General features: G+C 39.0%; 1 protein-coding gene across 1 annotated transcript in view; it reads right to left on the bottom strand.

Moving 5' to 3' along the window:
• elf1 (E74-like ETS transcription factor 1) overlaps positions 1 to 3024 on the bottom strand; it is a 163951-nt gene extending 160927 nt beyond the window's left edge. Inside the window, exon 1 of the mRNA XM_061891937.1 lies at positions 2777 to 3024. The gene's annotated coding sequence lies outside the window, so the exon portion shown is untranslated. The remainder of the gene's footprint in view (positions 1 to 2776) is intronic.
• Positions 3025 to 12227: the final 9203 nt, after the last annotated feature.

The following is a 12227-nucleotide window of genomic DNA, read 5'->3' as shown; positions in this document are numbered from 1 at the left end:
CAAAACCTGTATGTACCTTTCAGCATTAATGGTGCCTTCACAGATGTGTAAGTTACCCATGCCTTGGGCACTAATGCACCCCCATACCATCACAGATGCTGGCTTTTGAACTTTGCGCCTAAAACAATCCGGATGGTTATTTTCCTCTTTGTTCCGGAGAACACTACGTCCACAGTTTCTAAATATAATTTGAAATGTGGACTCGTCAGACCACAGAACACTTTTCAACTTTGCATCAGTCCATCTTAGATGAGCTTGGGCCCAGCGAAACAAGGATGGGGCGAGGATCACCAATTTGTAAGCAAATTGTCGAACAGTTTTAGAACAACATTTCTCAACAAGCTATTGCAAGGAATTTAGGGATTTTACCATCTACGGTCCGTAAAATCATCAAAAGGTTCAGAGAATCTGGAGAAATCACTGCACGTAAGCGATATTACGAACCGTTTCGTTTCGTGCTTCATGCCATGGCAAGTAAGTTTTGTTTGATTTATGTTCTTAGTCTGTTTATGCCTTACCTTTGTTCCTTAGCCCAAGTTGTGCCTCCGCTGTGAGCGATTTTTGTTTGTATATTTTTTTAGTTAAAATTAAATCATGTTTTTACCTAAATGCCATGTCCCGAGTAGTCCGTCTGCCTTCCTGGGTGAACGACCCCGCAGCAAGCTGCGACCCCCCCCATCGTGACATAAAATACTTCTTACCATCAATGCGACTTCTTGAACAGGTGCGGTAAAAAACGGATGGATGGATTTAAATACATGAGAATGTTTTATATTTTGAACATTATTTTTAGCACTGTGAATTCCAGCGGAATTATTCATAATTATCGTGTTAAGCAATGTCAGCTAAGATTTATCTGAGAGCCGGATGCAGTCATCAAAAGAGCCACATCTGGCTCTAGAACAGGGGTAGGGAACCTATGGCTCTAGAGCCAGATGTGGCTCTTTTGATGACTACATATGGCTCTCAGATAATTAGATTTATATAGTGCTTTTCTCTAGTGACTCAAAGCGCTTTACAAAGTGACACCCAATATCTAAGTTACATTTAAACCAGTGTGTGTGGCACTGGGGGGATGTGTGTAAAGTGTCTTGCCCAAGGACGCAACGGCAGTGACAAGGATGGTGGAAGAGGGAATCGAACCTGGAACCCTCAGGTTGCTAGCACGGCCACTTTACCAACCGAGCTATGCCGAGTAACTGTGTAATACTCTTCCATATCAGTAGGTGGCAGTCGGTAGCTTATTGCTTTGTATATGTGGGAAACAGCGGGAGGCAGGGTGCAGGTAAAAAGGTGTCTAATGCTTAAACCAGGGGTAGGGAACCTATGGCTCTAGAGCCAGATCAGACAAATCTTAGCTGACATTGCTTGACACGATAAGTAATGAATAATTCCGCTGGTAATCACAGTTTCAAAAATAACGTTCAAAATATAAAACATTCTCATGCATTTTAATCCAACCATGCTTTTTCTACCGCACCTGTTCAAGATGTCACATTAATGGTAAGAAGTATTATATGTATTATTAGTTCAATTTTACAATAACAATGCTGTTAAGAGACTTATTATACTCTACAAATGTTGGTCATACTTAAAAATGCACAAATTTAGTTGTATTCAGTGTTGAAAAATGTCATATGGCTCTTATGGAAATACGTTTTGAAATATTTGGCTTTCATGGCAGGGCTTCACGGTGGCAGAGGGGTTAGTGCGTCTGCCTCACAATACGAAGGTCCTGCAGTCCTGGGTTCAAATCCAGGCTCGGGATCTTTCTGTGTGGAGTTTGCATGTTCTCCCCGTGAATGCGTGGGTTCCCTCCGGGTACTCCGGCTTCCTCCCACTTCCAAAGACATGCACCTGGGGATAGGTTGATTGGCAACACTAAATTGGCCCTAGTGTGTGAATGTTGTCTGTCTATCTGTGTTGGCCCTGCGATGAGGTGGCGACTTGTCCAGGGTGTACCCCGCCTTCCGCCCGATTGTAGCTGAGATAGGCGCCAGCACCCCCCGCGACCCCGAAAGGGAATAAGCGGTAGAAAATGAATGAATGAATGAATGGCTTTCATGGCTCTCTCAGCCAAAAAGGTTCCCGACCACTGCTCTAGAGCCATAGGTTCCCTACCCACTGCTCTATGGATTGAACTTTCACAGTATCATGTTGGACCCGCTCGACATCCATTGCTTTCGTCCTCTCCAAGGTTCTCATAGTCATCATTGTCACCGACGTCCCACTGGGTGTGAGTTTAAATGAGCTGAAATATAGCTACAAATGAGACACAATGATGCAACATGTACATACAGCTAGCCTAAATAGCATGTTAGCATTGATTGGCTTGCAGTCATGCACTGACCAAATATGCCCGAATAGCACTCAAACAGCTCAATAACATCAACAAAGATCCCCGTCACGCACAGCATACAACTTTTGGTGGACAAAATGAGACAAAAAAAAAAAAAGGAGAGGCTTAAAAGACGTCTTTCCATGGCAGCATCGGAGAAAGCTGTACATGTACACAAACTACAGCGAGTTTGAGCCACGGGTTGCTAAATAAATAATTTCCGTTATAGTAGAAGCATTGTGTCTTGCACACACACCGTCCTGTCACATGCTGGCTAAGTGACATGAAATGCTAGTATTATGCAAACTTAAGTGACACGTTTGGTAACCTAGCAACCATATGAGTTTAGCCACGCTTCCTTGGTTAAGACTAATAATAAAGAGGCGGGTCATGACATTTTAAAAGCAGTAAAAAAACAATAAAGACGTGGTTACTCACCCTGGTAGACGATAGATGTTTCTCTCTCTTTAGGAAACAAACATGTTATCCCAGGAGTGCGAGCACAGGCGGTGTGAAGCCTCCTGCGGGCTCCCTGCCTGGCACACAGGGCTCGGCTCTCCAAATGTGTGGGGAATTCCTCCGACCAGTCACATTTTCCCGGGAAATGATTGGTCCGAGCTTGCGCTGCACTTTTTTTTTTTTTTTTTTTTTTTTAGGTTGGAGTCTGGAAGAAGTGAGCGAATCCCTTACACAAGATGTTTCTGGGAAGAACGGGGTGGAAAAGAAAAAAAGAATTGTCAGTTGTGGGTGGACTTACCTGCAACCGGAGGGCGGAGCTCACGACGACCCCAACTCATGAATAAATGACATATTGGTCGCACAAGACGGGAATCGAACACGTACCTTTTTTTTTTTAAATAAATGTTAAAACATTTCTGATTAATACCGTATTGCGTGGAATAAACGTGTATTATCAACGAACGTGCTTGTTTTTACAAACAAGGTGTGTTTTAATGCATTTGCTGCCACTCATAAAAAAAAACACAAAAGCGCACATTGCCATCTAGTGGCCATTTGTAAACATTGCACCATAAATTAGCGTCTTGTCCAGGCTTGAGCATTTATTTTCCCTCGGGGGCCACATTTACAGGGAAAAAATGTGTCTTGGGGCCGGTATGCCTATCTATCTATGAATATATGAATTAATTGACGTGGACACCGACTTAAACAAGTTGAAAAACTTATTCGGGTGTTACCGTTTAGTGGTCAACTGTACGGAATATGTACTGTACTGTGCAATCTACTATAGACCCCGTTTCCATATGAGTTGGGAAATTGTGTTAGATGTAAATATAAACGGAATACATCATCATTTTCAACCCATATTCAGTTGAATATGCTACAAACACAACATATTTGATGTTCAAACTGATAAACTTTTTTTTTTTTGCACATAATCGTTAATTTTAGAATTTGATGCCAGCAACACGTGAAAAGGAAGTTGGGAAAGGTGGCAATAAATATTGATAAAGTTGAGAAATGCTCATCAAACACTAATTTGGAACATCCCACAGGTGTGCAGGCTAATTGGGAACAGGTGGGTGCCATGATTGGGTATAAAAACAGCTTCCCAAAAAATGCTCAGTTTTTCACAAGAAAAAATAATTGGGCGAGGTACACCCCTTTGTCCACAACTGCGTGAGCAAATAGTCAAACAGTTTAAGAACAACGTTTCTCAAAGTGCAATTGCAAGAAATTTAGGGATTTCAACATCTACGGTCCATAATATCATCAAAAGGTTCAGAGAATCTGGAGAAATCACTCCACGTAAGCGGCATGGCCGGAAACCAACATTGAATGACCGTGACCTTCGATCCCTCAAACGGCACTGTATCAAAAACAGACATCAATCTCTAAAGGATATCACCACATGGGCTCAGGAACATTTCAGAAAACCACTGTCACTAAATACAGTTGGTCGCTACATCTGTAAGTGCAAGTTAAAACTCTACTACAGTGGTTCTCAAATGGGGGTACGCGTACCCCTTAGGTGTACTTGAAGGTATGCCAAGGGGTACATGAGATTTTTTTTTTAATCTTCCAAAAATAGCAACAATTCAAATATCCTTTATGAATATATTTATTGAATAATACTGCAACAAAATATGAATGTAAGTTCATGAACTGTGAAAAGAAATGCAACAATGCAATATTCAGTGTTGACAGCTAGATTTTTTTGTGGACATGTTCCATAAATACTGATGTTAAAGATTTATTTTTTTGTGAAGAGATGTTTAGAAGTAAGTTGATGAATCCAGATGGATCTCTATTACAATCCCCAAAGAGGGCACTTTAAGTTGATGATTACTTCTATGTGTAGAAATCTTTATTTATAATTGAATCACTTGATTATTTTTCAACAAGTTTTTAGTTATTTTTATATCTTTTTTTCCAAATAGTTCAAGAAAAAACACTACAAATGAGCAAGATTTTGCACTGTTATACAATTTAATAAATCAGAAACTGATGACATAGTGCTGTATTTTACTTTTTTATCTCTTTTTTTCAACCAAAAAATGTTTTGTTTTAATTCAGGGGGTACTTGAATTTAAAAAATGTTCGCAGAGGGTACATCACTGAAAAAACGTTGAGAACCACTGCTCTACTTTGCAGAGCGAAATCCGTTTATCAACAACATCCAGAAACGCCGCCAGCTTCTCTAGGCCCGAGATCATCTAAGATGGACTGATGCAAAGTGGACAAGTGTTCTGTAGTGATGACAAGTCCACATTTCAAATTGTTTTTGGAAATATTCGACATTGTGTCATCCGGACCAAAGGGGAAGTGAACCATCCAGAATGTTATCGACGCAAAGTTCAAAAGCCAGCATCTGTGATGGTATGGGGGTGCATTAGTGCCCAAAGTCTGGGTAACTTACACATCTGTGAAGGCACCATTAATGCTGAAAGGTACATACAGGTTTTGGAACAACATATGCTGCCATCTAAGTGCCGTCTTTTTCATGGACGCCCCTGCTTATTTCAGCAAGATAATGCCAAGCCACATCCAGCACGTGTTACAACAGCGTGGCTTTGTAAAAAAAGAGTGCGGGTACTTTCCTGGCCCGCCTGCGGTCCAGACCTGTCTCCCATGGAAAATGTGTGGCGCATTATGAAGCGTAAAATACGACAGCGGAGACCCCGGACTGTTGAACGACTGAAGCTCTACATAAAACAAGAATGGGAAAGAATTCCACTTTCAAAGCTTCAACAATTACTTTCCTCAGTTCCCAAACGTTTATTGAGTGTTGTTAAAAGAAAAGGTGATGTAACACAGTGGTGAACATGCCCTTTCCCAACTACTTTGGCACGTGTTGCAGCCATGAAAATCTGAGTTAATTATTATTTGCAAATCATTTTCGCATTATGAAGCGTAAAATACGACAACGGAGACCCCGGACTGTTGAACGACGGAAACTACATAAAACAAGAATGGGAAAGAATTCCACTTTCAAAGCTTCAACAATTACTTTCCTCAGTTCCCAAACGTTTATTGAGTGTTGTTAAAAGAAAAGGTGATGTAACACAGTGGTGAACATGCCCTTTCCCAACTACTTTGGCACGTGTTGCAGCCATGAAAATCTGAGTTAATTATTATTTGCAAAAAAATAATAAAGTTTATGAGTTTGAACATCAAAAATGTTGTCTTTGTAGTGCATTCAACTGAATATGGGTTGAAAAGGATTTGCAAATGATTGTATTCCGTTTATATTTACATCCAACACAATTTCCCAACTCATATGGAAACAGGGTTTTTATGATGTAGGCCGATATTGAGCTTCCCCTCCTTGAGAGACCAGCATCCGCCGCTGCTTCATAGTATTTAAAATAATTGTATTAAAGATTATTGATAAATATTAAATTAAGGAGACATCCCTTGACAAAATTAGAAACGACTGGAAGGCAGAATTTGGCAAAGTTTTGGATGACAGCGACTGGAAATCTGCATTGATGCAATTAAATGATAGCACATCTTGTTCAAAGCTTAATCTAATACAGTTTAAGGTCATCCATCGCATATATTTTACTAACGCTAAACTTTCCAAAAATGTATTGCAGACGTGTGTAATCACCTTCAATTGACCCCTGCAAACATGACACACACGTTCTGGTCCTGTCCCTTGTCTGATAGCCTATTGGACTAATATCTTTAAACATCTTGCAGATGCACTAACTTTTAAATTTCGCCAAACTATCAAAAAATTAAGCAGACTTTTAGGGATAGTATCGCCTTTCCATCATTGATAGCTCGTAGAATCATTTTATTGGAGTGGAAATCACAGTTTGCCCCCAAAGGCCTCCCTTTGGCTTAAGGACCTCATGTTTTTCCTTGATATAGAGAAAATGAAATATAATCCGAGGGTTGCACCAAAACAATTTGACTTGACCTTTGGGTGCATAATTAGTCACATAGCTAAATTAAAGACACTATAAGATAAATGTGACACTCACTGTTGACAATTTTCACTTACCTCAACTCTCTTTCTTTGTTGTTGATTTTATTCAGTGGCACTTCTCTGTATGTTTGTTTTTTATTTTAGTTGTGTCTTTTTTACCGTTTAATCAGTTATTGTGATTCTGTATCTGCTTTTGGTGAAGAGGAGGGACGTACATTGTTACGCACTTTGACTTAAATGTAGGACGGGGTTGGGAGGGGGTGTTATTATTTTACTTTCATTATTTTTCTGTATTTTTTTTTTTGTTGATATTTTATTTTAATTTTTGGGAGGGAGACGAGAAAAAAGTGTCGGTATTCTCAGTACTTGTATTATGATTTCCCTATCAAATTAATTAATAAATATGAAAAAATAAAATAAATGGTACAATACTGCCACCGAAAAAATAAAATAAAGATTATTGATAAATATATGTTTTAAAACAGTGGTCCCCAATTACCGGTGACGCATTTGCTACCGGGCCGAACAGAAACATTAAATAATTTATAACCGACCGCATTTTCTCCTTAACTTTCACCAGTCCCGCCATACACACCAATAAGCTTGTCCGTAGATGTATCATAAAACTCCTAATAGGATATTCGCCATTTGCTGTATTCGTCACATGGGACAATGCACAATAATAAACATATAAAATGTAAAGGTGCCAAATCGTAGCCAACAGTTTGGTTTCATCTGCAGTCCGCGACAGGTTGATGACCTAAGATCAGGGCAGATAAATGATAAATGGGTTGTACTTGTATAGCGCTTTTCTACCTTCAAGGTACTCAAAGCGCTTTGACACACACACACTGATGGAGGGAGCTGCCATGCAAGGCGCCAACCAGCACCCATCAGGAGCAAGGGTGAAGTGTCTTGCTCAGGACACAACGGACGTGACAAGGTTGGTACTAGGTGGGATTTGAACCTGGGACCCTCGGGTTGCGCACGGCCACTCTTCCACTGCGCCACGCCGTCCCTACCGCTTATTCCCTTTCGGGGTCGCGGGGGGCGCTGGCGCCTATCTCAGCTACAATCGGGCGGAAGGCGGGGTACACCCTGGACAAGTCGCCACCTCATCGCAGGGCCAACACAGATAGACAGACAACATTCACACTCACATTCACACACTAGGGCCAATTTTTAGTGTTGCCAATCAACCTATCCCCCGGTGCATGTCTTTGGAAGTGGGAGGAAGCCGGAGTACCCGGAGGGAACCCACGCAGTCACGGGGAGAACATGCAAACTCCACACAGAAAGATCCCGAGCCTGGATTTGAACCCAGGACTGCAGGAACTTCGTATTGTGAGGCAGACGCACTAACCCCTCTGCCACCGTGAAGCCCTTACTGTATTTTAATATTAGTCATTATGGTGGTACATGGTGATACAAGTTTGAGAACCAGGTTATGGAACACTTAGCCATTGTTGATTGTCTTTTACAAGGCAATCTCTTTTTTCCACTGATCAGTAACAAAGTGACCATAGGAGTTAATGAGAAGTGCTAAGTTGTTGCATATAATAATTGTGCTGAAGGGGGGAAAAAAAATCACAACTCCTTTGGCCTAGTAAGTTAAAGTGCTGGTATTATTGCACATAGTCAATTACATAAGTAGTTACCAATAACGGATGTGTTTACGCATGCAAAATTGGACCAAAAAGATAACAGTGTATCCACGTATGAAATATTGCACAAAAAATGAATATATGTAACCCAGTGGTGAACATGCCCTTTCCCATCTACTTTGGCAAGTGTTGCAGCCGTGAAATTCTAAGTTAAAAATAAAGTTTATGAGTTTGAACATCAAATATGTTGTCTTTGTAGTGCATTCAATTGATTATGGGTTGGAAAGGATCTGTAAATAATTGTATTCCGTTTGTATTTACATCTAACACAATTGCCCAACTTTCTTTCTTTCTTTCTTAGTTTATTTCAAACATGAACATGAACATACTTACAACATAAAACATCAAACAATCCCACATCATTTCACATCACATCATGTCTGAAAAGGAGTAAGAAGAAGCAAAGCTTATTTAATCCTACCCCTTTCCCACGTCAGAGCGTTTACAAATATATAAATTCATTTACCGACCTTTTTATAGTAAAGTGACATTCGTGAATGAGTAATACAACAGTTTTGTAATATGTAATTAATTAATTCATTCATTATCAACATACTGAGGTGAAGAATACCTTATTTTCAATAAGGTTGAAAGTGTTTCTCATAATTCTTCTTCTTAGTACTTTGTAAGCACTATTAATTTGAACATCCTCTTAAAGTGGATCATTTCAGTACAATGTTTAACTTCTTTACTTAATTCATTCCATAATTTAATTCCACATACTGATATGCTAAAAGTTTTAAGTGTTGTACGTGCATACAGATGTTTTAAATTAGATTTTCCTCTAAGGTTATATTTCTCCTCTTTAGTTGAGAAGAATCGTTGTACATTCTTTGGTAGCAGGTTATAGTTTGCTTTGTGCATCATTTTAGCTCCAAACGGGGTTTGTAATGATGGTTTCAATCAATCAATCAATGATTTTTTTTATGTGTTCATCTTTCATGCACTTATTTGGTATATCTATCTGCTAAACGTGGAAGGCCGGCACGTCAAAATAATGCCTACATTAAACCGGTCCATCCATCCATCTATCAATGTTCTACCGCTTGTCCCTAGAGCAAAAAAAGGTTGGGACCCCTGTTTTGAAAACACCAATGGAAAATACAGCTTCACGGTGGAAGAGGGGTTAGTGCGTCTGCCTCACAATACAAAGGTCCTGAGTAGTCCTGGGTTCAATCCCGGGCTCAAGATCTTTCTGTGTGGAGTTTGCATGTTCTCCCCGTGAATGCGTGGGTTCCCTCCGAGTACTCCGGCTTCCTCCCACCTCCAAAAACATGCACCTGGGGATAGGTTGATTGGCAACACTAAATTGGCCCTAGTGTGTGAATGTTGTCTGTCTATCTGTTTTGGCCCTGCGATGAGGTGGCGACTTGTCCAGGGTGTACCCCGCCTTCCGCCCGATTGTAGCTGAGATAGGCACCAGCGCCCCCCGCGACCCCAAAGGGAATAAGCGGTAGTAAACGGATGGATGGATGGAGTTTGAACATCAAATATGTTGTCTTTATAGTGCATTCAACTGAATATGGGTTGAAAATGATTTGCAAATCATTGTATTCCGTTTAGCCCTGCGATGAGGTGGCGACTTGTCCAGGGTGTACCCCGCCTTCCGCCCGATTGTAGCTGAGATAGGCGCCAGCGCCCCCCGCGACCCCGAAAGGGAATAAGCGGTAGTAAAATGGATGGATGGATGTATTCCGTTTATATTTACATCTAACACAATTTCCCAACTCTTATGGAAACAGGGTTTGTAATAAAAGTTTCAATTAATCAATCAATGATTTTTTTCACGTGTTCATTTTTCATGCACATATTTGCTATATCTATGTGCCAAACGTGGAAGGCCGGTCTGTGTAAAAAATGCCTACATCAGGGGTCCCCAACGCGGTGCCCGTGGGCACCAGGTAGCCCGTAAGGACCAGATGAGTCGCCCGCTGGCCTGTTCTAAAAATAGCTCAAATAGCAGCACTTACCAGTGAGCTGCCTCTATTTTTTTAAATTGTATTTATTTACTAGCAAGCTGGTCTTGCTTTGCTCAACATTTTTAATTCTAAGAGAGACAAAACTCAAATAGAATTTGAAGATCCAAGAAAATATTTTAAAGACTTGGTCTTCACTTGTTTACATGAATTAATTTATTTTTTTACTTTGCTTCTTACAACTTTCAGAAAGACAATTTTAGAGGAAAAATACAACATTAAAAATGACTTTAGGATTTTTAAACACATATCCCTTTTTACCTTTTAAATTCCTTCCTCTTCTTTCCTGACAATTTAAATCAATGGTAAAGTATTTTTTTTTATTGTAAAGAATAATAAATACATTTTAATTTAATTCTTCATTTTAGCTTCTGTTTTTTCGACGAAGAATATTTGTGAAATATTTCTTCAAACTTATGACTAAAATTCCCCCAAAATATTCTGGCATACCAAAAAATCTTTAGAATCAAATTTAAATCTTATTTCAAAGTATTTTGAATTTCTTTAAAAAAAAAAAATTCTGGAAAATCTAGAACAGTGGTTCTTAACCTGGGTTCGATCGAACCCTAGGGGTTCGGTGAGTCAGCCTCAGGGGTTCGGCGGACGTCAAAACTCACCCGACTCATCGTATGAATACAAACTTCTCTCTATCGGCATATTACGGATACGGCAACAGCTGAATGATTTGCAGGTGTGTATTTTGTTGTGAGTTTATGCACTGTGTTGGTTTTGTTGTCCGAACAAATGTTCATTTTGTGCACCAGTAAAAAAAACATTGTAACACTTAAGTATGGGGAACATATTCACAATTAATTAGTTGCTTATTACCATGCAAATTAGTAACATATTGGCTCTTAACTAGTCATTATTAAGTTCTTATTAATGCCTTATTCAGCATGGCCTTATTATAACCCTAACCCTCTAACCCTGACCAAAAAACTCTAAATTAAGTCTTTGTTACTTAGAATATGTTCGCCATACTAAAGTGTTAACCAAAAACATATAACTCTGTCTTGAATTTGAAAAAAAAACATTTTATTTTTAACTAAAGAAGGGTTAGGTGAATGCACATATGAAACTGGTGGGGTTCGGTACCTCCAACAAAGTTAAGAACCACTGATCTAGAAGAAATACTGATCTGTCTTTGTTAGAAATATAGCTTGGTCCATTTTGTTATATATTCTACCAAAATGCAGATTGGATTTTAACCTATTTAAAACATGTCATCAAAGTTCTAAAAATTAATCTTAATCAGGAGAAATTACTAATGATGTTCCATAAATTATTTTTTACATTTTTTCAAAAAGATTCAAATTAGTTAGTTTTTCTTTTCTTTTTTTCGGTTGAATTTTGAATTTTAAAGAGTCGAAATTGAAGATAAACTATGTTTCAAAATTTAATTTTCTTTTTTTTTCCTGTTTTCTCCTCTTTTAAACCCTTCAATGAAGTGTTTTATTCATCATTTATTCTCTACAAAAAACCTTTCGTAAAAAGAAAAAAAATGTACGACGGAATGGCAGACAGAAATACCCATTTATATATATATATATAAAAAAAATACATATATATATATACATATATATATAGTGTGGCAAAAAAGTATTTAGTCAGCCAGCGATTGTGCAAGTTCTCCCACTTAAAATAATGACAGAGGTCTGTAATTTTCATCATAGGTACACTTCAACTGTGAGAGACAGAATGTGAAAAAAAATCCAGGAATTCACATTATAGGAATTTTAAAGAATTTATTTGTAAATTATGGTGGAAAATAAGTATTTGGTCAACCATTCAAAGCTCTCACTGATGGAAGGAGGTTTTGGCTCAAAACCTCACGATACAAGGCCCCATTCATT

This window comes from Nerophis ophidion, linkage group LG29 (assembly GCF_033978795.1).
Source record: "Nerophis ophidion isolate RoL-2023_Sa linkage group LG29, RoL_Noph_v1.0, whole genome shotgun sequence".
Classification (NCBI taxonomy): domain Eukaryota; kingdom Metazoa; phylum Chordata; class Actinopteri; order Syngnathiformes; family Syngnathidae; genus Nerophis; species Nerophis ophidion.
The sequence above is the reverse complement of the archived record's forward strand: the minus strand, read 5'-3'. Positions and strand labels throughout refer to the sequence as shown.